We start from the raw sequence: 27097 nt of genomic DNA, 5'->3' as shown, positions 1-27097 counted from the left end.
TCTCATTACAATCTGAAACAATTAACTATGGTACATAAACTATGTAGCAATCCTTAAAAAAAGTAAATGTTTGCATGAACTAGATATTCTGAGACAATGTCTGGACTAATAAAGGTCTATGACAGTTCGAAGTATTTTTCCTCTGTATAAGCTTTTCCTGCACCTGCTAAATGTCCCAGTGACAATTGGTTTTTGCATAAATTGGTCGTTAAATGAACTAGTTAAAGAAAACGCGATAAACAGCGGTAAACGCTCTATAGAAACCTTAATATTAATGGAGAATAATCAGTAAGGTCACTGTACAAATTATTCATGAAGAATTATTTGCCCACATGTTTGAACTATAAATGACATGACAAAATTTTTTGTTCTGGATCTGGACAGAAACGCAGCAAATGTAGCCACTACTAACTAAAATACACTTTCGCACCTGCCCGGGACTTGATCAAGGAAACGATCATCAATGCTGACTAGCCGTTAAGAGATGTGAAATATAAAGGTTTTCACTAGTATTAGTTAACACATCTGACCTTGAAACGAAATGACGAAATTATTTCTACTACATCAAAACCATTATCGCCCTGTTAACTAACCACGAAAGACGTTTAATATACTCTCCTTGACAAGTAACCAAGTGTAATAGGATGACCGGAGCGGGTGATGTGGTCGGGGTTGTAGGGCGTGGCTGGGTAGATTGGATTGGATTGTTTGGGGGAAGAGACCAAACAGCGAGGTCATCGGTCTCATCGGATTAGGGGAGGATGGGGAAGGAAGTCGGCCGTGCCCTTTCAAAGGAACCATCCCAGCATTTGCCTGGAGCAATTTAGGGAAATCACGGAAAACCTAAATCAGGATGTCCGGACGCGGGATTGAACCGTCGTCCTCCCGAATGCAAGGCTGGATAGAAGAATGTGGCTGTTTTTAGCAATCTTCCTCTTTATTGTTGGTTCTTCCAATACATTTTCCGGTAGCTCAGCTCCACCACTCGTATCGCAGTGGAGACGTGCCGATACGCGCGGCCTGGGAAACGCGACACCGTGCTCAGTCAGCGGCTGCGCAGGCGGTAGGAGGTTAGCGGCACGAGGCCCGACCTAGCTCGCCTCCTGCAGACACTGCGGCTCGTGATGAGTAGCCAGTGCAGCAGCTGGCAACGCCCTCTGCCGGACGCTCCTCGGGGACAGCGTCACTGATGACGACGACGTAACAGCGACCGAACGCCCAATCGGTCGAACCGATACCGACGCCCACCTCTGATGCCCTTAAATAGTGGAGCCCGCTGCTGAATCCGCCGGTTACGCGGCGCCGTGTTTATTAGAATGTTCTCGGTGAGTTGGCTAACGCAACCGCGACACACGTGGCCCGCGCCTGCGTAATTCTGCTGATGCTGCGTTCTGGCTGTTGATGGCTGCCGCACACGAACACCCATACCGACGCTCGTTGCAAAACTTTGTCACCTGCATAACGCGCCGGCCAGCCTTCGACCGCCGTCTGCCGTGAGGCTGGCGCATCGCGCACTGAAACACACTAACAAGGGGAGGCCGCCAATTGTGAAATTCAGATTCAATTCATACTGCGCATAATAAAAGCTCATGGCCAGAGGTGTAATGTGGCAAAGCACCAAGATGCACTTCTCAGCCGTTGTCGAGAAAATCGACAGTTAAAATAAACCGTTGCGGTGAAATACTCTCTACGATTAATAATTTCCTACAGGGTTGTGGCGCAGCGGTAAGCGCTTGGGTTCGTAATCCGAAGGTCGCCGGATCGAATCTCGCATCATGCAACTTTTTTTTTGTTTTTTGTAATTAAAATATATATATATATATATATATATATATATATATAAAACAAATACTAAAAAAAAACGTTGCATGGTGCGAGATTCGATCCGGCGACCTTCGGATTACGAACCCAAGCGCTCAGTTGCAACAATTATGCACATAATAAGTTGTTGAAAGTCGTTTGTCGTGGAAAAACTGGCGACTTCGAACATCATTATGTTTTCCGCAAACAAAGTTGTATTTCACAAATGTTATTAATTGTCTTCATAATGTTAACCACGTATAGTTAACGGAAGACGTAGAAACGATATTCCGAAACGAATACGTACAGCGTAAGTCAAACGTTCGAATTAGAATAGAAACCCCACGAACACAAATTTGCTGTGGCAGGTATGAAATATAAACTCCGTTACTCGCTCGTTACACTTGAAGGACAGATGTTGAATGGGCCGAAACGAGCCGCCGCATAACAGCGTAGTTGCCTGCTAACTTCGAAAGAAGGTAGATGCTGTCCCTAGCGCAACTTATAACATCGTCGTATATATATATATATATATATATATATATATATATATATATATAATTTGAATTGCAAAAAACTAATAATAAAAAAATGTTACATGGCGCGAGATTCGAACCGGCGACCGTCGGATTACGAACCCGAGCGCTTACCGCTGCGCCACGGCGCTGTAGAAAACTATTAATCGTAGAGAGTATTTCACCGCAACGGTTTCTTTTAACTGTCGATTTTCTCGACAACGGCTGAGAAGTGCATCTTGGTGCTTTGCCACATTACACCTCTGGCCATGAGCTTTTATTATGCGCAGTATGAATCGAATCTGAATTTCACAATTGGCGGCCTTCCCTTGTAAATCACAATTTCGCACCATATTTCCTAAAAATAACCCCTTGTTCTCTACACAAGTATGCATGTGCTGAAAATTGAAATGCTATGATTTAATATGTTGTGACGGGATTTTCTACCCAGCACATTATCGGATTGTTAACTAAGTAAAATCAGAGGTTAGAAATCGAATTTATTTACCAGCAGCGAGCTGTATCATTATGATTGGTTCAAATGGCTCTGAGCACTATGGGACTTAACATCTGAGGTCATCAGTCCCCTAGAACTTAGAACTACTTAAACCTAACTAACCTAAGGACACCACACACATCCCCGCCCGAGGCAGGATTCGAACCTGCGACCGTAGCGGTCGCGCGGCTCCAGACTGTAGTGCCTAGAACCGCTCGGCCACTCCGGCCGGCTGTATCATTATGAGATGAGGGTGCAATTTGTTTTGCTTGCCCGGGAATCGAACCCGACGCGTTATGACGCTGTTTCCCATCCATAAATAGACGTTAAGTGTCAACTGCTTGCTCGCCAGTAGTGAGATGCTCGCATGTTCCACTAGAAATAACGGTACCTATCGTTACTGTTGACTATTCGTGAACAGACATTAAATATGCAAATTATTTTTCGGTGGTAGGTCAGTGGTAGGTCAGTCCACGAACCCACGCTGATTGTAAATGGTTGCGAAAACACACTTGACCTCTTAGCCACAAACAATCCAGAGCTAATAGAGAGCATCATGACTGATACAAGGATTAGTGATTACAAGGTCGTTGTAGCTAGGCTCAATACCGTTTCTTCCAAATCCACCAGAAACAAACGCAAAATAATTTTATTTAAACAAGCGGATAAAGTGTCACTAGAAGCCTTCCTAAGAGACAATCTCCATTCCTTCCGAACTGACTATGCAAATGTAGACGAGATGTGGCTCAAATTCAAAGATATAGTATTGACAGCAATTGAGAGATTCATACCTCATAAATTGGTAAGAGATGGAACTGATCCCCCATGGTACACAAAACAGGTCCGAACGCTGTTGCAGAGGCAACGGAAAAAACATGCGAAGTTTAGAAGAACGCGAAATCCCGAAGATTGGCTAAAATTTACAGACGCGCGAAATTTGGCACGGACTTCAATGCGAGATGCCTTTAATAGGTTCCACAACGAAACATTGTCTCGAAATCTGGTAGAAAATCCGAAGAAATTCTGATCGTATGTAAAGTACACAAGCGGCAAGACACAGTCAGTACCTTCGCTGCGCAGTGCCGATGGTACTGTTACCGACGACTGTGCCGCTAAAGCGGAGTTATTGAACGCAGTTTTCCGAAATTCCTTCACCAGGGAAGACGAATGGAATGTTCCAGTATTTGAAACACGAACAGCTGCTAGCATGAGTTTCTTAGAAGTAGATACCTTAGGGGTTGCGAAGCAACTCAAATCGCTTGACACGGGCAAGTCTTCATGTCCAGATTGTATACCGATAAGGTTCCTTTCAGATTACGCTGATACAATAGCTCCCTATGTAGCAATCATATACAACCGCTCGCTCACCGAAAGATCTGTACCTACAGATTGGAAAATTGCGCAGGTCGCACCACTGTTTAAGAAGGGTAGTAGGAGTAACCCATCGAACTACAGACCTATATCATTGACGTCGGTTTGCAGTAGGGTTTTGGAGCATATACTGTATTCAACACTATGAATCACCTCGAAGGGAACGATCTATTGATACGTAATCAGCATGGTTTCAGAAAACATCGTTCTTGTGCAACGCAGCTAGCTCTTTATTCGCACGAGGTAATGGCCGCTATGGACAGGGGATCTCAAGTTGATTCCGTATTTCTAGATTTCCGGAAAACTTTTGACACCGTTCCTCTCAAGCGACTTCTAATCAAGCTGCGGGCCTATGGGGTATCGTCTCAGTTGTGCGACTGGATTCGTGGTTTCCTGTCAGGAAGGTTGCAGTTCGTTGTAATAGACGGCAAATCATCGAGTAAAACTAAAGTGATATCAGGTGTTCTCCAGGGAAGCGTCCTGGGACCTCTGCTGTTCCTGATCTATATAAATGACCTGGGTGACAATCTGAGCAGTTTTCTTAGGTTGTTCGCAGATGATGCTATAATTTACCGTCTAGTAAGTTCATCCGAAGACCAGTATCAGTTGCAAAGCGATTTAGAAAAGATTGCTGTATGGTGTGGCACGTGGCAGTTGGCGCTAAATAACGAAAAGTGTGAGGTGATCCACATGAGTTCCAAAAGAAATCCGTTGGAATTCGATTACTCGATAAATAGTACATTTCTCAAGGCTGTCAATTCAACTAAGTACCTGGGTGTTAAAATTACGAACAACTTCGGTTGGAAAGACCACATAGATAATATTGTGGGGAAGGCGAGCCAAAGGTTGCGTTTCATTGTCAGGACACTTAGAAGATGCAACAAGTCCACTAAAGAGACAGCTTACACTACACTCGTTCGTCCTCTGTTAGAATATTGCTGCGCGGTGTGGGATCCTTACCAGGTGGGATTGACGGAGGACATCGAAAGAGTGCAAAAAAGGGCAGCTCGTTTTGTATTATCACGTAATAGGGGAGAGAGTGTGGCAGATATGACACGCGAGTTGGGATGGAAGTCATTAAAGCAACGACGTTTTTCGTCGCGGCGAGATCTATTTACGAAATTTCAGTCACCAACTTTCTCTTCCGAATGCGAAAATATTTTGTTGAGCCCAACCTACATGGGTAGGAATGATCATCAAAATAAAATAAGAGAAATCATAATTCGAACAGAAAGGTTTAGGTGTTCGCTTTTCCTGCGCGCTGTTCGGGAGTGGAATGGTAGAGAGATAGTATGATTGTGGTTCGATGAACCCTCTGCCAAGCACTTAAATGTGAATTGCAGAGTAATCATGTAGATCATGTAGATGTAGTGTGCACATGCTAGGGCGTAAAATTAAATTATGAATAAGTTTGTGGTGGACCAGGATTGCAACCCAGATACGTTCCATTCCTAGAGATCCGAATTCGAATTCCAGTCGAGGATCAAAAATTGCAACGTCTCAAGTTCAAATTAAATATGAACACTGTGAACGAAATAACCATTCCTAAATTAAATTAAATAAACTTTTTGGTGCTAGTTTACTGGCGACAGAGTTTGTGCCTTCGGCGGCTGCCGCCTTTGTTATGGCGCCATTTAAACAGGCTCTGACGCTGTTGGTAGTGAAGAGATATTGTTTTTAATGCCGATTCTGAACCACTGTTCGACCTAACATTCTGGACTTGGCATTACCATAGGTGAATTAGATCTTTCCGTGAATGTTAAAAATGGACGCCATGAGTGAGAATCGAACCTATGCGCCGCAATTACCAAACTACGATCAACCCAGCGGACCAGCGCAACTCACAGTGTGCAAGGTCCTGATTGTGTTGTTGTGTCCGACGATGCGCCTAGAAGCTGTGAAAAAATCCGGCTCTCTCGATTAACTGGTTAATTACCTGCTAGTTTCTAATACCAGCAATCGTCCTTCTCACGAAACATTCGTGCCTGGAGTAAACAATTGGAGAAGTGATAGTGATGTAGAAAGTGCACTCTATCACACACCGTACACGGCGTGTGAGATATAGATGAAACAATGTGTTATTCACAGTTTATGAAATGTCTTTGTTGATATTGCGTTTTGTATTCAGTGTCATGTTGTGGTTTCATCTGTTTCATTATCTACATCTAGATCTACATGGATACTCTGCAAATCGCATTTAAGTGCCTGGCAGAGGGTTCATCGAACCACCTTCACCATTCTCTATTATTCCAGTTTCGTATAGCACGCGGAATGAATGAACACCTGTATCTTTCCGTACGATCTCTGATTGCCCTTATTTTATGGTGGTGATCGTTTCTCCCTATGTAGGTCGGTGTCAACAAAATATTTTCGTATTCGGAGGAGAAAGTTGGTGATTGGAATTTCGTGAGAAGATTCCGTCGCAACGAAAAACGCCTTTCTCTTAATGATTTTACGCCCGAACATGTGCACACTGACCTACCACCGAAAAATAATTTGCATATTTAATGTCTGTTCAAGAATAATCAACAATAACGATAGGTTCCGTTATTTCTAGTGATACATGCGAGCATCTCACTACTGGCGAGCAAGCAGTTGACACTTAACGTCTATTTATGGATGGGAAACAGCGTCATAACGCGTCGGGTTCGATTCCCGGGCAAGCAAAACAAATTGCACCCTCATCTCATAATGATACAGCCGGCCGGAGTGGCCGAACGGTTCTAGGCACTACAGTCTGGAGCCGCGCGACCGCTACGGTCGCAGGTTCGAATCCTGCCTCGGGCGGGGATGTGTGTGGTGTCCTTAGGTTAGTTAGGTTTAAGTAGTTCTAAGTTCTAGGGGACTGATGACCTCAGATGTTAAGTCCCATAGTGCTCAGAGCCATTTGAACCAATCATAATGATACAGCTCGCTGCTGGTAAATAAATTCGATTTCTAACCTCTGATTTTTCTTAGTTAACAATCAGATAACTTGCTGGGTAGAAAATCCCGTCACAACATATTAAGTCATAGCATTCCAATTTTCAGCACATGCATACTTGGTTACTTGTGAAGGAGAGTATATTAAACGTCTTTCGTGGTTAGTTAACAGGGCGATAATGGTTTTGATGTAGTAGAAATAATTTCGTCATTCCGTTTCAAGTTCAGATGTGTTAACTAATACTGGTGAAAACCTTCATGTTTCACGTCTCTTTACGGCTAGTCAGCATTGATGATCGTTTCCTTGATCAAGTCCCAGGCAGGTGCGAAAGTGTATTTTAGTTAGTAGTGGCTACGTCTGCTGGGTTTCTGTCCAGATCCACAACAAAAAATTTCGGCATGTCCTTTATAGTTCAAACATAGGGGCAAATAATTCTTCATGAATAATTAGTACAGTGAAGTTACTGATTATACTCCATTAATATTGCGGTTTCTGTAGAGCGTTTACCGCTGTTTATCGCGTTTTCTTTAACTAGTTCTTTTAACGAACAGTTTATGCAAAAACCAATCGTCACTGGGACAACTAGCAGGTGCGGGAAAACCTTATACAGAGGGAAAATACTTCGAACTGTCATAGACCTTTATTAGTCCAGACATTGTCTCAGAATATCTAGTTCATGCAAACATTTAATTTTTTAAGGATTGCTACATAGTTTATGTACCATAGTTAATTGTTTCAGATTGTAATGAGATGGTAACTCGTTTGAAAATCATTGTAACCTGTACAAGCGTTAGGGACTAATTAATCTCTAATTACGTGTTTTTCTAGTTTCTGCAGTATCATGGTGTAATGTTACATCGCACTGATTGCCTTAAAGAACAGTGTTGTCTAGTAGTCTCTCGAAGTATCCATGTTGTATAGTCGAACGACTGTACCGCAAAGCGCTTAGAGGGCCCGCTAGACAGCTGCGTTATGTTGGTTGCATGCAAATCAGGCGGATCACAATTCAGGTCGTTGGGATACTTTTGCGCATTATAGTACATAGTGATGTACTTAAACTAGGAAGACCATGTAGTAGAACTGCTAAATGTTTAGATATATTAATTTATCTAAGGTAATGATGGTAGAGCTCAGTAGCTGTGGATTATGTACTTGAAGAAATAGAGCTATCTGCCAAGCCACTTTCTGTGCAGCTTTATTTATGTTAAGATACGATTCAGATTTTCACCCATCTTAAACTGTTGTAATACATGTAGTCGACAAAAGTGTCTTCTTGATGATGATGTAAATATATTACGCGAATTCGAGTTGGGTAAAAATCCCGAAACGCGTTTTGGCATAAATAAAGCTATATAAAGAAACTAGGTGGATGCTGTGCTTTTTTTTACTAGTAAAACATTTAAGTTTCATTTACATTTGCCATAAGAATAGTTAGCACCTTTGGGCACATAAAAATCATTAATGATTATTACATTGTCTGTGTTTAACCATTAGAATCTCCTTCGGCCATGTCTGAAGAAATAGACACTGTTTCACGATTCACAGCTCTTGTAAACATTACGAAATGGATTCGCAAATTGTGGTGCATATCAATTTCAGCTATACCTTTTTTTTTAGTGACACATGAAAGTCTGTGCTTGGTCGGGACCAAATCCGTATATCCCATTTATCGTCTTAATCACATCGGCTACCCGTGTACGCCTCCCTTACCAACCCTTACCTCCATATTTATGGTGCTGAACTGCAACCCCGCGTGTCAAAAAATTCAGTTTTACAGGAGAGTGAAAAAACATTTTATTATCTCGGTATGGTACAGATGTAAAATTATTATCATTATAGTACATATCATTAGTAAAATATCAGATGAAAAAAGATCGGAAAATAAATTTCAGACCATACGTTAAATCAAACTTAACATACGACGTTGCTGTATGAACAAACTGACATAGGAGGTTGCAGTTTAACACCATCGATGTGTCACATTGTCCATGTCCCCTATGCTCCCACTTTTGTGATTCCCGTTCAGGGAAAGACAAACTTTTAAAGTTATTTTAGCCCGTTGACGCATATATACCAATGGCAAGTGGAAGGACATTGTAACGTAACATACACTGTATAAACACAATGTGTTGATCATAGATACATACGTCCCTCGACAGGCAAGAATGACGAGAATAAAAATTTCTCTCTTTCTGTACAGGAATCACAAAAGTGCTTGCATAGGTGATATTACATGCTTCACAGCTTCACAAATAAAGATGTGCAGTTGTTGGCAATATGCGAATCCATTTCGTAAAAATCATTAAGTTCAAAGTCCGCCCCGGTAGTTGAGTGGTCAGCGTGATGGAGTGTCTTGCTAAAGGGCCCCGGTGCGATACCCGGCTGGGGCGGAGATTTTTCTCCGCTCAGGGACTGGCTGTTGTGTTGTCTTTATCATCATCATCATCATCTCATCCCCATCGACACGCAAGTCGCCGAAGTGGCGTCAGCTCAAAAGACTTGCACCAGGCGACCGGTCTACCCGACTGGAGGCCCTAGCCACTCGACATTTCATTTCATTAAGTTTACAGATTTTCCACATTATCATTCACTGGTATCCTACGGGGTAATATTCTGGAGTAACTTATCACTTACACAAAACGTATTCATTCCACAAAGGAAAGTAACTGGAGTTTTGGAATCATATACGGAGTTCGCATACGCACAGTCAGTGACAGAATTCGTGAAACCCCTCGCTTTTCCGTTTTGTTGAACCGCAAAGCTTTATTGTCTGCTACACAGCATAACAGTGCTATCAACATATTTTCACCTCACACTTGTCTCTAGTATACTTTATAGGAAACAAACAATGACACGCCAACTGGATCGAAGTTAGGACTTCCTAAAAAGAAAGTTTTAAACAAAACCGGTTTTACTAAAGGGTTCGTTTTCTTCAACCATAATACGCGGAAGGAAATTGGTCATGCAGAGTACCACAGCCAATAGATGTCTACATTCTTCGTGATGAGCACTTTTTTATGTGTCATGATGTGGAGCTCTTAAACCGTTTACTAGCTGATCCACAATATAATTTTTCCACAGCGCTTCACTACTGACACATGCTTTTCTACATAACTGTCATCGTAGTTTCAGATAACAGAGACAGCAGTACGACTAGAGATGCTGCATGTCAGATGCATTACTTGACGTTTCTGACACATAGGAATAAAGCACTACACACACAAATGAATATCGTGATTTAGATGACAGACACCAAACTATCGTCAGTAACTAGTACTTCAAGTTTGTCACCTTGATCACACCAGAGTGAGGAGATGGACTTTCACTGCGTCACTAATTTCCAGTAATGACAACTCAGAGAAGAATGAGACAGAAACCGTAAGCATTTTTTATCGGTATTAAAATGATTTTATATCTTTTTGCAAACCAAGTTATGTCGAAAGGGAGTCCCCATTGTTATACTGAGATCAAGGAAATTTTCCTGTTGTTCCTGATTGTCAAACGTTTAACTAAATCGATAACCGCTAACCATCTGGGCCAGAACTAACAACCTTTATTTGTAGGCGGGATAGACAACAGAGATCATGATTTACACCTTCTGTGACGAATCAGAGGTCACAGAGCCCAACCATTTTCGGATTGGCCATGTGACAAGTTCCGCCACCGGCCCTGGCAGATGCTAGTGGAGACAATAGATCGTTACAAGCAACTTTCACAGTGTAACTCACGTCAGCATTAGGCGCTAGGCTTCATTTAAGAGTATTGCGCTCCTCCTGGAGGCACGCATACACCTGCCATCAGAGTCGAATGGCTCTGAGCACTATGGGACTTAGCATCTGTCCACTTAGAACTTAGAACTACTTAAACCTAACTAAACCTAACGACATCACACACATCCATGCCCGAGGCAGGATTCGAACCTGCGACCGTAGCAGTCGCGCGGTTCCAGACTGAAGCGCCTAGAAGCGCTCGGCCATCCGAGTCGACATTGTAGCAGGTCTGCGGGGCAAAGTTTTCAATTTCTCTGTGACGTCAGGGTAAAAGAGATGTGGGGTTGACTCTTCATGACCTTTATTTGCAAACAGTTATGCCGTCCTGCTTGGAATGTACCAAATTTATAGTTACATGTCACCCTATTTCTTTTACTACCCTTCCCATCCTCTCTACCCCTGGATGGCTGGGGGTGTCCTAGATCAATAATTTTTTTTAAATTTTTGGATTCTTTTTCTTTTAGATATTTTTAGAGGGTCTATAAAAGGGCGATGTACTTGAGGACAATATTATGGAAATGGAAGAGGATATAGATGAAGATGAAATGGGAGATATGATGCTGCGTGAAGAGTTTGACAGAGCACTGAAAGACCTAAGTCGAAAGAAGGCCCCAGAAGTAGACAACATTCCATTAGAACTACTGACAGCCTTGGGAGAGCCAGTCCTGACAAAACTCTACCATCTGGTGAGCAAGATGTATGAGACAGGCGAAATACCTTCAGACTTCAAGAAGAATATAATAATTCCAGTCCCAAAGAAAGCAGGTGCTGACACTTGTGAAAATTACCGAACTATCAGTTTAATAACTCACGGCTGCAAAATACTAACGCGAATTCTTTACAGACGTATGGAAAAACTAGTAGAAGCTGGCCTCGGGGAAGATCAGTTTGGATTCCGTAGAAATATTGGAACACTTGAGGCAATACTGACCCTACGACTTATCTTAGAAGCTAGATTAAGGAAAGGCAAACCTATGTTTCTAGCATTTGTAGACTTAGAGAAAGCTTTTGACAATGTTGACTGGAATACTCTCTTTCAAATTCTGAAGGTGGCAGGGGTAAAATACAGGGAGCGAAAGGCTATTTACAATTTGTACAGAAACCAGATGGCAGTTATAAGAGTCGAGGGGCATGAAAGAGAAGCAGTGGTTGGGAAGGGAGTAAGACAGGGTTGCAGCCTATCCCCATTGTTATTCAATCTGTATATTGAGCAAGCAGTAAAGGAAACGAAAGAAAAATTCGGAGTAGGTATTAAAATCCACGGAGAAGAAATAAAAACTTTGAGGTTCGCCGATGACATTGTAATTCTGTCAGAGACAGCAAAGGACTTGGAAGAGCAGTTGATCGGAATGGACAGTGTCTTGAAAGGAGGATATAAGATGAACATCAACAAAAACAAAACGAGGATAATGGAATGTAGTCGAATTAAGTCGGGTGATGCTGAGGGAATTTGATTGGGAAACGAGACACTTAAAGTAGTAAAGGAGTTTTGCTATTTGGCGAGCAAAATAACTGATGATGATGGTAGAAGTAGAGAGGATGTAAAATGTAGACTGGCAACGGCAAGGAAATCGTTTCTGAAGAAGAAAAATTTGTTAACATCGAGTATAGATTTAAGTGTCAGGAAGTCGTTTCTGAAAGTATTTGTATGGAGTGTAGCCATGTATGGAAGTGAAACATGGACGATAAATATTTTGGACAAGAAGAGAATAGAAGCTTTCGAAATGTGGTGCTACAGAAGAATGCTGAAGATTAGATGGGTAAATCACATAACTAATGAGGAGGTATTGAACAGAATTGGGTAGAAGAGTAGTTTGGGGCACAACTTGACTAGAAGAAGGGATCTGTTGGTAGGACATGTTCTGAGGCATCAAGGGATCACCAATTTAGTATTGGAGGGCAGCGTGGAGGGTAAAAATCGTAGAGGGCGACCAGGAGATTCAGAGGGATGTAGGTTGCAGTAAGTACTGGGAGATAAAGAAGCTTGCACAGGATAGAGTAGCATGGAGACCTGCATCAAACCAGTCTCAGGACTGAAGACCATAACAACAGCAACAACAACAAGTCATACGGCTACCAAAGAGCATTGTGGGTTTGTGCTTTAAATAACACCCCATCCTACCCCCACTCTCACCATTACTGGTTAAATGTGATCAGGATTGTCGCCAATCAGCATAGAGGCCTCGGGAACTATGCAGTCGATACTAACATCGTTATTATTTTTACGCTGGAGTGCCAAAGAAACTGGTATAGGCATGCGTATTCAAATACAGAGGTATGTAAACAGCCACAACACGGCGCTGCGGTCGGCCATGCTAGAATGGCAGGTTGTCAAGATTTAAGTGAGTTTGAACGTGGTGCTATAGTCGGCGTACGAGCGATGGGGTACAGCATCTCCGAGGTAGCGATGAAGTGGGGATTTTCCCAAACGACCATTTCACGGGTGTACCGTGAATATCAGGAATCCTGTTAAATTCAAATCTCCGACAACGTTGCAGCCGGAAAAGAGATCCTGCAAGAACGGGACCAACGACGGCTGAAGAGAATCGCTCAACGTGACAGAAGTGCAACTATTCCGCCAACTGCTTCAGATTTAAATGCTGGGCCAACAACAAGTGTCAGCGTGTGGCGAAGGCCCACTCGTGTATCCTCGATGACTGCACGACACAACACTTAGTGCGTCGCCTGGCCCATCAACACAGACATTGGACTGTTGATGACTGGAAACATGTTGCCTGATCGGACGAATCTAGTTTCAGAGTGTATCGAGCGTATGGATGTGTACGGGGAATGGGGACAACCTCATGAATCCATGGACCCTGCATGTCAGCAGGGAATGTTGAAGCTGGTGGAGGCTCAGTAATAGTGTGGGACGTGTGCAGTTGGAGTGATATGGAACCCCTAATACGTCTAGATACGACTCTGACAGGTGACACGTACAGAAGCATCCTGTCTGATCACCTGCATCTTTTCATGTCCGTTGTGCATTCAGACGGACTTGCGCAGTTCTAGCAGGACAATGCGACAGCCCTCGAGTCCAAAATTGCTACAGAGTGGCCCCGGGAACACTCTTCTGAGTTTAAACACTTTGGAACGTGCTGTTCAGAAGAGATCTCCACTCCCCTCGTACTCTTACCGATTTATGGGAAGCCCAGCGGGATTCATGGTGTCAGTTCCCTCCAGCACTACTTCAGACATTAGTCGAGCCCATGCCACGTAATGTTGCGGCACTTCTGCTTGCTCGCGGGGCCCTACACAATATAAGACAGGTGTATCAGTTTCTTTGCTTCTTCAGTGAGTATAGCACCTTTTCGTATCATTACCTCTAAGTGTGCTGGGTGTGTCATAATCCAACGGAACTTTTTTCCATTAGTAAAACACATATACTCTAAAATTGACTTAAATTCCTCCAGGCGTTCTAGAGTTCGGCTTACATATCTGTTTCATCCTTTTTCAGCCCTGCAAAGAGGGGTGCAAGAGTTGTACTATACCCACACTGATTGTATCTTGGTAGTAAGTCCTAGTCCGCCAAATTTATATGAAATTGTTCCAGGTGTAAAGAGGTATCCCCGGAAAAACACACACACACATCCATTAGTATGTACGTATATACAGCATACTAGTGCTCTATCCACCTAAATCTTACACAGTAACTTCAGCCACCACGTTGTGCACGCCCTCAGTGGCTCCCATATCCATAACATCATCCTACAGAAGCTTTAATGATTCTATATTCCCATCTCTCCCCGGAGATGGTACCAAAGTAACAGGCCCCACACATGAGTGAAGAATCGCTCCAGGCGTCAATGATATCGCACGCAATCTGTCGCTCGCTATGACCCAGCCACACACGTGCAATTCATCAAACAATTTCATTCAGAATTTCGGACGATACTGTACCGTGAAATTCTACTGTGGAAAATAAACTGCTATGTTTTGCAGCAGTGGCAGTATTTCGACTAAGTCTTGTAAAAATGTAAACAAGGGAAACGGAAACTGAAATTTAGTAAACTTGTTTTCGGAATACTTTACTTGGGAACATTAGGCTACTGAATACATCACAGTTTCCATTGGCGTCAAGTGAATGTGTATATTTTTCCAGTCGTTGTTTCACATACACTTTAAAGTCCTTAATTAATTTTCATGTGTTAATTTTATACTTTAACGGCAACCATTTACACTATGACTTAACATTCTTTATGCAACCATAGAAATGTTATCAATAGCTGAAATGTTGAATTCCATGATTCCCTTTGTAAATTGTGTGAGGAAAAGTTACACGGTATGAAATGAAATTTGTTATTAAGAACCCACCCCAATTCAAAAATAATAACAAAGTGCATAGCTAAAACACTAGAAGAAATGATCATCTTCACTAGTCTGGGTTAAATCTGACTATGCCACAGAAAAGGGTGCATTATGCTGCCACAAAAATCTTTGGTTATCTACCAGACAGCGGTAAAAGCCTGAAAAATAGGCAACCAGCATTAATTTTAGGTATGAAGTAGGGAAAAAATCGTATTGTGTAAAGAAACCTTATCTTAAGCTGATACGTTCCACATCACTACGAAATATCGTATTCACGATCTATAGAACAAGTATCAATGTAATGTAACGAGAGACCTGTGTAGAACACGTATGCTGAGAACTTTTAAGTTTAGATACCACTTAATACTACTGCCTCATTCTCTTTGCAGTTGACGACTTTTAACGAAGCGTCAACTTTCGTAAATAACTCAGACGCCAGCTGGACTTCAATATTTTGTACTGTATTGCTATGAACTACTTGAAAAAAACTTCAGAATGTTGATCAGTACAAAATATAAGGGTGCCGATGTTTTAATATGTATATGTCTTCTTGATAAAAGTGGAAAATCTGCCGTGCACTTCACTTTCGAGAATGCCTCGTGCTCCCTGAATAGCTATAAATTTCAACCTAATATATTACACCACGTGCGGAAAGTGAAACGAAACGAAACTAAAAAACCATAACATATTATTAAAAATAGTGTTTAAATGGTATAAAATTAATTTTTGCTGTTAAATTAAATGTGTTAAGAATAATTATTAAATATGTGAACCACTTCAAAGTGCAGTAGAGACTTATTATGGAATAAATTGTGTTCTTGAGAGTGTAACAGGATTAGGGGAGGGGAGGGGTGGAGGGTAGAAGCGCAAGGAAGGGTAGGTCGCCAGATTGTGGTCATGGACTTCTCCTTCATAGGTCTGTAAACAGAAGAGCGCGCAGGTGACTGCCCACTCGTATCTATCCCACTATATCACAAGAAGCAACTACCAGTGCATATACGCCCCGGGACAACCGGGACAACCGGGAGATCCGGGAAAAACCCGGGAATTTTTTCATCCGGGAGAAAACCGGGAAAAACACGGGATTTTTTTCAAGACTCCGGGAATTTTTCGAGTTTTAGTTTTTCAATTAAATTTGTGTAATTTTGATTGCTAACAACTGATAGTCTAACAAAGAATATTACTCTACCTCGCTACTGCAGAATTATATTGCAGCAATAAAACATTAATGGGAGAAAAAAATTAAGTAAAACTTAAGTTGCAAAGGAAATGCGACATTTACAAGAAAACAAACTGCACACGCAAACGTCTGCCAACAACAAAACGTGTTAAATGCATTAGGACGAAAGACAATGCTATACTTCATAACAGCAAACTGTTTACGTTAGCTTCGTTAGAGAAGATGCTAGTCGCTTATGAACAGTACATTCTCCCGCATCTGGCTACTTGTAAGAGTGGCTGTAGCAAGCAGCCAGGTGCTACCCGGAAAAGTTTTCTGGGATGTAGTGTTTACATTTAATTATTTTGCTGTTTCCTCTTCGTTTACAGATCTCACGTCAAATGAAAACAAAACGGATTTCTGTGGCTGGGAACCACCAATTCACAGATTTCGTAGATTCATAGATAAAATAAATCACATAATTATGGAAGGCTAAAATACGTTATTTGTATCAGTTGTTTGGTTTTATTTTAATTCCGGGTTTATAACAGTCAAGCATTAATCGCCTTGCAGAACGGTGAAGTTATTTTCGTCGTTTTGCTAAAGAAATTTAGTTATTATTAATCTTTTCCGCTGAGGCAGTCAATTTATTTGAAACGAAGTGTTTCGTTCCATCCCATACTATTGACTAGTTTCAACTGTTTGCTGGATTACAAGTGCACGTTTTCTTCTTCTGGCACGTATGGCACTATCGATAAAATGAAATGAGCGTATGGCATCGTTGGCCGGGAGGTCCCTATTCGGGGAAGTTCGGCCCCCAGGTGCAAGTCTTTATTTCATTCAACGCCACGATAATAAACAACCAAACAAGAGATAATGCAGTAGAATGTACACTTTAAGCGGAATTGGGTATTTTAGTGTGGTTTACGAATTTCCGATGCTCTTGGATTATAACACTCGTAGAAAAAAACCGATTTATAGGTGAAACCTTAGCTTTTCTGGTGGCTAATTAATCTTCGAGACCAGTATTATATGTGAAAGCGTAGCTTCCCTTGCAGCCAAATTTAAACCATTAACTTTTCCTACTCGTGTGTTCGTGCTATTTAACAGTGATGTTGCTGTTGACTGATTGCATCACATGTTCTATGCTCTCAATACCTGCCTTCATTGGCTGGCGAGATCACGTGGCATTATGATTGACTTACAAAAGCGTATCGCAAACTCGATTTCAATGCTTCGGAAAGTAACTCGCCGATTTTGGTTGAATTCGAATTTGTACTTTTGTAATATGAAAATATGCAGCGTACTTGTGGCTGCATATATATTTTTTTTCCCGCTCGCGGTCGTTTACTAATGTGCTGGGAATTTCAAGCTGGTGCATGAAACCTTAACCCTTCAAAGGATTGATAAATTTTACAGCTCCGAGGGAAAGTATCCTGTCATTTAACACGGTAAAAGTGTATTTTCGTCCAGGAAAAAGTGTATTTTAACCGGGAAATCCGGGAAAAATCCGGGATTTATTTTTCCTTCTCCGCGTATACACCCTGAACTACAGGGTGTTTCACGAAGTTAGCCAATTCCCTGCAGCCCACCTTATGAATCACTGTCAACGCAGTGCCCTGACAGGCCTGGGGAGTGTTTAATTTGTACAAAGTGCGCCCTCACTAAATAGAATATAGAAATGAGTCACTAATAATACGCAAGAAACGCATATGGTCTGAATCTACGCAAATCTCCGCGGATTGTTGTACACTGCTAGAGGGGGCCTAGCTTCTTAATCATCCTGTGAGGCAGCTGTAGCAACTTCCCCCACCACAAGCGCTGCTCGCTCTTCAGTTTACAGACTATAATTTCCCAGCATTTTCTGTCCAGTTCTCTTTTTGAGAGTATTTCATTGAGCTTGTGTTAAAATAGCGCAGTTATTTTCAGTTTATAAAGTGTTTCAGATGTTAAGTGAAGATCTTCCAATCATAGCCTGAGGGGCAACAAGTGCATCATTCAAGTCTCAGCTCTGCCAGCATCTAAAGTAGGTCACTTACGAGTTTTGGAACTTCGTAAGTCAATCAAAGCATTACAGCACATTACGTTTTTAGATTTAAACATGAACAGTGCCATTACATCAGATTTATTCACTGCCACCTTGCAAGATACTGTGGGTGTGTGGTAACTGGCTCCGCTTATTACAGCCCACTCTGCAAGTAACAGTAATTACTGAATGGAAGAGATTTATGCAGTCTGCCAGTAACACAGTTAACGGCGATGGAAGTGCAAAATAAAATGGTTCAAATGGCTCTGGGCACTATGGGACTCAACTTCTGAGGTCATTAGTCCCCTAGAACTTAGAACTACTTAACCCTAACTAACCTAAGGACATCACACACATCCATGCCCGAGGCAGGATTCGAACCTGCGACCGTAGCAGTCTCGCGGTTCCAGTCTGCAGCGCCTAGAACCGCACGGCCACTTCGGCCGGCGATGGAAGTGCAGTAACATTTTGGTCATTCATTATTTCGCCACCAAATGACTGCAACATGGTTACACAGTTGTAGAATACACTGTCAACGATAGACTGCAGTAAGGTTCCAAATTTACCAGTCCAATTCCTTTCCCATCAGCGTTACATAGGTCACTGACAAGGTCACACATGTTACACATTTCTCAGCACTATTGTTTATACGAACGCGTTTTACACAAAAGCTCACTTAACAACTTCAATTAAATACTCAATTAACTGAAATAACTCCATATCGAGCTGAGTTAAGTTATTTTGTCTACTCACATAAGAGAACTGGACAGGTAAAGCCGGGAAAGTATAGTCTGTAAAATGAAAAACGCAAAAACACGGATAAGAGTGGGGCGTTGCCTTTTCCGGACGAATGCTATAGTTGCCGTGCAGAAAGACTAAGAATCAATTTCCCCTCTAGCAATATTGAACAGCGTGCATAGATTTACCTTAGATCCAGATATGCGTTTCTTGCGATAGCTTTATTAGTTACTCGTATCTGTTTTCCACGTAGTGTAAATGCATTTTGTGGAAAGTAAACACGCCCCTGATCATGTCTGCACACTACTTCTCCAGTGGTACACGAGGCACGCTGAGAAAGAGGTGGCACAAGTTTTTTAAACACCTTGTATTTGTTTCTTGTGACTCAGTGTGATACAGTGGGGAACTGCCTGCTCACTCACTAGTTTACAGACTGGTGAAGGAGGGAAAAGTTATATGAAATGGAATGAGCCCATAAGGACAGTAGTAGGGGACGTGAATGGTCGACTTCAGTTTAGTGCGAGAATTTTGGGAAAGAGGAACTCATCCATAAAGCACGGGAATCCAGGATCCGTTCCCTTGAGGCTTTCTTCTTTCTTGTTGCAGCAAACGACCGTTGCAGGTAGCAAGAGGAGAAGCACACCGAAAAAGACCACGGAGAAGTCCTTGGACGTTTGCGCGCCAGGTACATATAATCTGAGGCTGCGAGCTCGTCTCCAGCCCACAACCAGCAAAGGAGGCTGAAGTTTTGACAGTGCCAACCACTCGTGTTGGCGAAACGTCAGAAAAATCGTCAAATTCGGCCGAAGAACCTGAAACAGAAGCCAACAGGCAGTTTGTCAAGAAGTGGCCATGAAAGGCTTGACAGTTTTGTATTACAGTGATGCTTCACGAACTCGAAATGGGATTCATTGGAGGGAAGACGAAACTCTTTTCGCGAAGCAATATCGTGAACATTTAGAGAAGCGGGATTTGAAGCTGAGGGCAGAATGATTTCACTGCTGCCAACGTACATTTCACGTAATGATCACAAAAATAAGAGAAATTAGGGCTCACACAGAGGCATAAAGACAGCATTTTTCTCCCATTCTGTTTGTAAGTGGAAAAAGAAAGAAAACGGCTAGTAGTGGTACAAGGTACCCTCTGCCATCCACCACACAGAGGCTTGCTGAGTATGTAGCTATAGATGACTACAACCCGGCGACAGGCTTGCTGAGTATGTAGATATAGATGACTACAACCTGGAGACCTGCTTTCCTTCTTGTGTCTACGTTAAGCCCCCTTCCTCACCCTGTTATAGTATCCGAACACAATTTATCCCTTAATACTGCTCTACTGCACTTAGCCTGCTTCACACGTTTAATATTTGTCCGTAACACACTTTATTTTACATTGCCATGCAATGCTGAAACTATTAGTCACAGAGAAAAATGAATAGGGTCTTTTGTAGGAAATTAATGTAGTTTCATTTTGTACTGGGAGACATTTTCGATAGAAGCTTCGGTTTTCGAGTTACTCAAGAAAAACATAAAAGTTGACTTTTAATGCACGTCCCTAACTCATGATTTTGTTATGTTGCTGATGGTACTCGCTCCTATTACTGCCCAAAAATTCTCGACTGCGTGAATTTCTTTCCCCTATACGACCTTTTTTCTTCTTGGTTGACAGGGTTTCCTACAAGCAGGGGCAAGGCTGTGACAAGGAGAAAAGCGGAATGTGTGTTTATGCTTGCACCTCCATTCTCTCTCTCTCTCTCTCTCTCTCTCTCTCTCTCTCACCCGCCATCTTGTTCTCCTAGTTGGATCAGTAATTGCTGCTCCACCACCATCTAGGTCTGGTAGTTCGTTCTACATATTCCAAAGCCACCACTTATTGCGAAAGTCTGATCTCTTAACGCCCTGTTCCACCACCTTGTTCTCATAGTTCCTTCTATGCACCCAATGCAAATTTCTAAGTATCTGTTGTCTAGCTTTCGAGGCTCATGTAGATTCCAGTCCCCACACTAAAGTGCTCACTTTGTTGGGTTTTGTCAATAATGCCAATTTACATTGCTTTATAGTGGAAGCTGTATGAATCTTGAATTGAATTATATAAGGAACAGTCAATTTATAAACATCATTTATTACCTAGTCTTGACTGCTAGATGGTGCAACCATTGTCTCAGACTTATTTTTTAGGTTACTCCTAACTCGTAGTAGGTCAGATAAAAGCGATACGCCACCTGCCAAAGTCCGATGGTCAGGGTGTAGTGTATGTGGCGATGGAGCCCTGTCTGCCCTGTAACGGAATGCATATAATGCCGCACACAGTGCTTGTGTTGTACATGAAATACCTTCTGCTATAATTCATGTAGCTGAGACCATTCAGGAGTTTTAATTTTGCATTGTTCTCCTATGTGGTAATATTGTTGAGGCATTCCACTTCCTCTTGGGTTTATGATTTGTACTCTTCTTTAAATGTGGTTATTCCATCAGTTATAAAGTCGGTAAATGGCGTTTTTGTTTCTAGATGTACATTGTCGAGATCATATTTTCGATACTGTGTAATCATCCTTTTTAAGCAGACCCTAATGGGAACTGAATTTTATAAATAGATTTTTCATGTATCCTCTAATACACTCCTGGAAATGGAAAAAAGAACACATTGACACCGGTGTGTCAGACCCACCATACTTGCTCCGGACACTGCGAGAGGGCTGTACAAGCAATGATCACACGCACGGCACAGCGGACACACCAGGACCCGCGGTGTTGGCCGTCGAATGGCGCTAGCTGCGCAGCATTTGTGCACCGCCGCCGTCAGTGTCAGCCAGTTTGCCGTGGCATACGGAGCTCCATCGCAGTCTTTAACACTGGTAGCATGCCGCGACAGCGTGGACGTGAACCGTATGTGCAGTTGACGGACTTTGAGCGAGGGCGTATAGTGGGCATGCGGGAGGCCGGGTGGACGTACCGCCGAATTGCTCAACACGTGGGGCGTGAGGTCTCCACAGTACATCGATGTTGTCGCCAGTGGTCGGCGGAAGGTGCACGTGCCCGTCGACCTGGGACCGGACCGCAGCGACGCACGGATGCACGCCAAGACCGTAGGATCCTACGCAGTGCCGTAGGGGACCGCACCGCCACTTCCCAGCAAATTAGGGACACTGTTGCTCCTGGGGTATCGGCGAGGACCATTCGCAACCGTCTCCGTGAAGCTGGGCTACGGTCCCGCACACCGTTAGACCGTCTTCCGCTCACGGCCCAACATCGTGCAGCCCGCCTCCAGTGGTGTCGCGACAGGCGTGAATGGAGGGACGAATGGAGACGTGTCGTCTTCAGCGATGAGAGTCGCTTCTGCCTTGGTGCCAATGATGGTCGTATGCGTGTTTGGCGCCGTGCAGGTGAGCGCCACAATCAGGACTGCATACGACCGAGGCACACAGGGCCAACACCCGGCATCATGGTGTGGGGAGCGATCTCCTACACTGGCCGTACACCACTGGTGATCGTCGAGGGGACACTGAATAGTGCACGGTACATCCAAACCGTCATCGAACCCATCGTTCTACCATTCCTAGACCGGCAAGGGAACTTGCTGTTCCAACAGGACAATGCACGTCCGCATGTATCCCGTGCCACCCAACGTGCTCTAGAAGGTGTAAGTCAACTACCCTGGCCAGCAAGATCTCCGGATCTGTCCCCCATTGAGCATGTTTGGGACTGGATGAAGCGTCGTCTCACGCGGTCTGCACGTCCAGCACGAACGCTGGTCCAACTGAGGCGCCAGGTGGAAATGGCATGGCAAGCCGTTCCACAGGACTACATCCAGCATCTCTACGATCGTCTCCATGGGAGAATAGCAGCCTGCATTGCTGCGAAAGGTGGATATACACTGTACTAGTGCCGACATTGTGCATGCTCTGTTGCCTGTGTCTATGTGCCTGTGGTTCTGTCAGTGTGATCATGTGATGTATCTGACCCCAGGAATGTGTCAATAAAGTTTCCCCTTCCTGGGACAATGAATTCACGGTGTTCTTATTTCAATTTCCAGGAGTGTATTAAGTGTCCTTGGATCGATTGTTTTCTGCAAATACTCTAACACAGTGCCATCTTCCATTTATATTTATAGTAAATGCTGATATTTTCTGTTCCCCACCTGTATCAAATATTTTTTTATCATATAAGATATTTAAATTAATTTTTAACCCTTGCTTGCACATCTGCAATGGATTGTTCTTTTTTCGGTAGCAGTTTATGTTTTTCCTCCATGGAAATTGTTTTTACCATATTCTCCAGTTTTTATTTTTCGACTCCAGCCCCTTCTATTTCCAGTTAGCCTACCTTGAACATACACATAAGACACTAACTGCACTTAAAGAAGTTATTTCTGCTGTAGGGAATGGGTTAAGTCTATTTGATACATTTGTCTTTTTCACACAACCAGCAGAATAACGGTATTCATTGCAACCAATCTTAATTCAACAATATTTGATGTTATTCTCAGGAACAACATCCTGAATAGAGAAATATGTTTTCCAGCTTAAATATGACACTTATATGTAATAGTTTGTCCTCTTTGTTGGAGTCTGTGTTAATAAAATTCACATAGTTTCCAACTAAATAAATGAAAACTATAGGCAGATAAAATATGGTTCATAATATTTTCTTGGCCTTGGTTGTCTGGAAGGTCTACTTTTACACCTGTCAACTTTTGTATATCCTTATTGCCCCAGTAGACAAACTGAAGACCACTGTTAAACACAACACAGAAACTGTTCTATAAGCTGTCTGATAGCTTACACCACATAGAAATGATTGACACAGAGTATAGCTGAGCACACTGTAGATACTTTTTGTTGCCATTTAATATGTAGATAGTCTTCCACAGCATCAAACACACTATCCATTCTGTAGTTATAAATTCTAGTCTCTAGTCCAGTAATACCATGTTCCTTAACCAAGGAAGACATAAAAATTTCTCACAGATGAATATCAGGGCACTTTAGAAAATTGGTAAGATGTTAAACGATAAATTTTCTCTTTCCTAAACTTCTGATTTGACATATAATTTGCTATACATCTCTATTCCACAATTAGTGCTAATCCATGTTAAACTGTCTGTTCCAAATATCTTATAATTGTTCACACTGCTGTTTCTTAGGACTTTTCTTGCACACAGAAGCTGTAGTTTAATTTAGGTAATCACAAATCTTAATTTTGTTAAAAATACAAATGTTAGAGACCAGAAAACTTGCTCTGATGGAATTGTCAATGTATCTGGTTAAAACTGGAGGTAATTTCTTCTCATTTCGTGAACTTGACAGTTATATAATGCCTTTGTTCAACAAATGGAACATGGATTGGTCAGCCAGGTACACACCAACATTTTTATGTTAACTGTGATTCTGATGTAACAAGTTGCTCTCTCATCTGATTGCTAAATTTTTTGAGCTCATAATTGTACATATTATTGAAAGGGCTGCTTCCAGCAGCATCACTTGAATTCAATTGTTCATTCTTTAACTACTGATAATGAAGAAGTAGATCACTTCACCAGCTATGGATGAATTTCAGTTGGCCATAAGTTATCCAAAACAAAGAATTTGTCATACCAAGATATTCCAATTTATTAGTTTGTACAAAACACACACAGCACTCTTAAATTTAAAATCCTGTGTAATCAAAACTATTTTGCAGACATTTGAACACTTGACTTACACTGTTGTGTGACATACACTACTACTCAGAGCACAAAAAAATTGCCTGATGTCTTAATGCATGTCCTAGCCTGCCCCTTCTTCTAAGTACTAATCTACACATATTCCTTTTATTGTCAATGGTGTAGAGAGCCCCCTCATTTCCTGTTGCACCAGTCCTTAATTTTCAGCATTGTCCTGCAACACCACATCTGAAACATTTGCTTCTCTTCATATATACAGTATGAGAAATTTCGTTGTCAACTTTAGATCTATGTTTGATACAAATAGATTTCTCTTGGTTGAGAATGCTCTCTTTGCCTGTGTTAGTCTGCATTTGTGCCCTTGATTCATCCACCATGTGCAATTTTGATTCCACAGTGGCAGAATTCCACCAACCACTGTAGGGTCATTAATTTTGATAAGTTTCTCACTAACCTCATTTTTACTGATGTTTAATACTTCATCTTTGTTCGGTTTACACTTAGTCTGTACTCTATCAGTAGACCACCCATTCTATTAAACAGGTCCTGTAATTTTTCCTCACAGTAAAAGAGAATAGAAATTGCATGAATGAATCTTCTCATTGATATTACTTTCTGATTGTGGTGTAATGGTGCCAGTTTAAGATTGCCCAGGGCCAACAGCACTGATGAACTGGGGATCCCTATTCAGCAGTAATATATACAGAGTGTCTGTCCTAAGAGTCATGAGGCGCATTTTTTCTAGTGTTTCAGCAGATATTTGCAATTTCATTTGTGCACTCTGTAGCTGCAATCAGACCAAACAAATAAGTGCTCTTCATGGATTTCCTGTGAAGCCCATTGTTAATGGAAAGCATCAGTTTGTTTCCTGTTAAAAACAGAATGATTTTAAAGTGGAACCTTTTTTGCCCATTTGATAGAGTGGTCTCAGATTAGTCTAGTGGGGTATTTTTTATATCGATATGCATTAACAGCTCCATCAGCGGTGCAACCACGCTGAGCTATGATGAGTGCTGCCGCCAAGCATATTAGCTCTATATTAGCTGCATACATATAGGAGGACAAACCTTATGCACCAATAATAAGCCTCTTGTATTATAAATGGCATTATAAACTTATAAAATTTATGCCTTTGGACAGAAAAATGACACAATACACTACATAGGACTATAATATACCATGAAACATCACAACACATTAGTTTGGGAATTCTAAATCCAGTTCCTGATCAGTGGTCAAAAGTGGAAATCTGACACTGTGTCATTTGGCAGGAGATAATGAGTGTGCTGGTATATCTGAATGAGTTAAATATTAAAGCATGTATGAAAATTTTACAGAAATACATTGAAATAGACAATCATTGTGTAAAGACACACTGTGTGTGAATTAAAAAATATTGTAAGAGCAAACAAAAATTTTTGTTCGAAGGCCATACTGTTCAGGCTGGGCATGCCAATCAGGCAAAATCACCACGAGCATCAAGAAAATCATCCTACTGATGCACCAGGTTGAAGATACCCATTTGGTAAAAGACTGTGTCCTGTGTGGAGAAGTCTGTAATCGCTTGTTGCACATTCTTGTCTGACAGGAATCATCGACATTTCAAGACCTTCTTTAAGGTGCCAAAGAGCTGATAATCACATGGGGATTGATCAGGAATTAAGGGTGTGTTCTTGAGTGATTCCTAATTGAGTTGGCGTAACTTCTGCATTACAATACGTGTGATATTGGGATGTGCATTGTCATGAAGCAGCAGCAGCCCTTTTTGAACACTAGCCTGCAACAATGGTGTTTGGCAGACATCCTGCTCCATACACATTCTTCAGCAGAGGTGGTGGCGTAAAGTTTCTGATCACCAGTCTTTGTGCCATTGTCCTAGATTAAATTCCAAACCTCTTTGCAGTGCCTCGTCAATTGAGGTCATGTTATGCTGTTTTTTTATTTATTTATTGAGTCCTTTGATCATATGTAGTACAGTGTACACGATGATATTGGATTTATTACTAAGTTCGAAATGATACATATTTAAATAATCATTTTTCAACATGCTACCAATTTCAATAGTTGTAGTTCTTACAATGATACAATGTTACAAATTACAGTAGCTTTAGTTCTTAACTGTTATTCTGGTCCAAGTATTCCTTTACTGAGTAGAAACAGTGGTACTGTAGATATTCTCTGACAGATCTTTCAAAAGCACTAATATTTTGTAAGCATTTTATACTATTTGATAGTCTATTACAGAGTTTAATACCCAGATAGCATGTACCTTTCTGATACAAACTGGTACTGGCTGGGGGTACATGCAAGTTATATTTTATTCAAGTATT

This window comes from Schistocerca nitens, chromosome 9 (genome assembly GCF_023898315.1).
Source record: "Schistocerca nitens isolate TAMUIC-IGC-003100 chromosome 9, iqSchNite1.1, whole genome shotgun sequence".
Lineage (NCBI taxonomy): Eukaryota > Metazoa > Arthropoda > Insecta > Orthoptera > Acrididae > Schistocerca > Schistocerca nitens.
The sequence above is the reverse complement of the archived record's forward strand: the minus strand, read 5'-3'. Positions refer to the sequence as shown.